The sequence below is a fragment of the Suricata suricatta genome, chromosome 9 (genome assembly GCF_006229205.1).
Source record: "Suricata suricatta isolate VVHF042 chromosome 9, meerkat_22Aug2017_6uvM2_HiC, whole genome shotgun sequence".
Lineage (NCBI taxonomy): Eukaryota > Metazoa > Chordata > Mammalia > Carnivora > Herpestidae > Suricata > Suricata suricatta.
Genome location: NC_043708.1, coordinates 134392543 through 134394350, shown reverse-complemented (window position 1 = coordinate 134394350; position 1808 = coordinate 134392543). Strand labels below are relative to the sequence as shown.

The following is a 1808-nucleotide window of genomic DNA, read 5'->3' as shown; positions in this document are numbered from 1 at the left end:
GGGAGGCGGGCCCGGTAGCGGCCGTGCGGGGGCTCCCGGCGGCGCGCGGCTTCTCGGGGCTCCGAGCGGCTCCCAGCGCCGCCTTCTCGGGCGGGCACGGCCCGCAGTGACGTCAGCGCGGCTCCCCCCGCCCCCCTCCCCTCACCCCGACCAGTGCGGAATGGAGGGGGCGGAGGCAAGCTGCGAGGGGCGCCCAGCCTCGCGCCCCGGCGCTTCCTCCCCCCACCTCGCCCCGCTTGCCTCCCAGCTTTGCCCGGAGAGTCGCGGCGCCATTCAAGCCTTCCGTCCCCCACCCCCCAACCCCGCGCGCTGCCAGGCTCGTCCAGAGCCACCGACAACCTGGGAGGTGGTGGCGAGCAGCGGGTTGGAAGCCTCGCAGGCAGCTCTAAGCTGAGGGATCCAGGCTGCTTTGGGGAGAATGGAGAGCAGAGGAGATGGGGATGTCTGCGCTCTGGGCTTTAAGGGGGGCCTTTTACTCTAAGCAAGTGTTGGTAACGCCGAGGGTATCCACGCTGGGCTGATGGATCCGGGGGGCCTCATGTAAGCTCGGAAGGAATATTTTAGCTTGCGAAAAGGTGTCCCTTTCGCGGCCGAGGGTTCGTCCTGCTTTTCCAAGACCCAGCGCTGCTTTTCCCCTCCCCCATCCGCCCTCGGCTGTGCACCTGAAAACTCGGAGCGCGGGGCTGACTGCGCCCCGGAGCCGCTGTCCAAATGCTGAACTCGGCCTCCCGAGACGCTGGCTCCCGACGCCCAGCTCCCCACCAATCTGCGTTGCCCGCGGGGGAGGGCAGGGGGTTGTGGGACTTACAGCGCGAAGCTCCGGGAAACTTTGGTGTTCCAGGACGGTGTAAGAAAGCTCCAGCGGAGGAGGGCGGTCAAGGGGAGGCGGGAGCCGAGAGAGCAGGCAGAGCAGCGCGCCTGGTCGTCGCCCTGCCAGGCCAAGCCGGTCTTCCCCGCGCATCCCGGCCGCTCGCCCCGGGTCCCTTCCGCCTGCGTGTTTCTCCCGCCGGCACAGCAGGGGAGGTCCCTCCGGCTGAACTTGTCAGCGGGTCTCACCATCCATCACGAGCCAGACAGACAGGCCAAGTTCACGAGCAACGCTGTTAACCCCTTGCAAACCAAGCGCCTCCCACAGGAGGGAGCCGCCTGGCTGGGGCGCGCTCTCTCTGATTCCAGAGGCACCACTCCCCACAAGCAGTGGCCGCTAAGGCTTTTCTTCTTCTTCCCTACTTCTGTCTTTTCTGAACAACTTGAGGAAAGGGCTAGAAGAGGGAAAGAGGATTTGTTCCTCCGCCATCACCTCAATGCATTTCCTGATGATGTTTCCTGTCATTTAACTTATTCTTTCGCTCTTCATAACCTCTAGAGTCTCTCCTCTTCTAAATTAGGTATCAGTGTAACTCACTGCTTTTCTAAATGTCTTCCCCTTCTCCCATTTTGTGACTGTGCTCATTGTGGAAAAATGGTGGGAACGTTCAGAAAAACATAAGAGATAATGGTAATTGGCCTTCATTGCTATACCTAGAGGCCTGACTTTAAAAGAAAAAAAAAAAGAATATTCTTATTAAAAGAATCGAGATTGCTGCTGGTATGTGAGGGGGTGAGCCAAGGGGCAGGGGGCACCCAGCCTTTCTAAACTGGATGGGGAAGGAAAAACAAAAACAAATTCTGAGAAAGGGGCAGAAAGAGAGACCTGTCCAGAGAGAAAGTGCTAGAGCAGACTTGGGAGACTCAGGGCCGCCCCAGAGAGAGTGCGTTTACAGCCTCTGCTGTGGGACCAGGGCAGAACCCACACACTTCCTTCCCCT

At 60.4% G+C, this 1808-nt stretch overlaps 1 long non-coding RNA gene across 2 annotated transcripts in view; it reads right to left on the bottom strand.

Annotated features, from left to right (window-relative positions):
• LOC115302891 overlaps window positions 1–1053 on the bottom strand; it is a 33939-nt gene extending 32886 nt beyond the window's left edge. For both annotated transcript variants that reach the window (XR_003913698.1, XR_003913699.1), the window contains exon 1: window positions 809–1053. This is a non-coding gene — a long non-coding RNA (uncharacterized LOC115302891). The remainder of the gene's footprint in view (window positions 1–808) is intronic.
• Window positions 1054–1808: the final 755 nt, after the last annotated feature.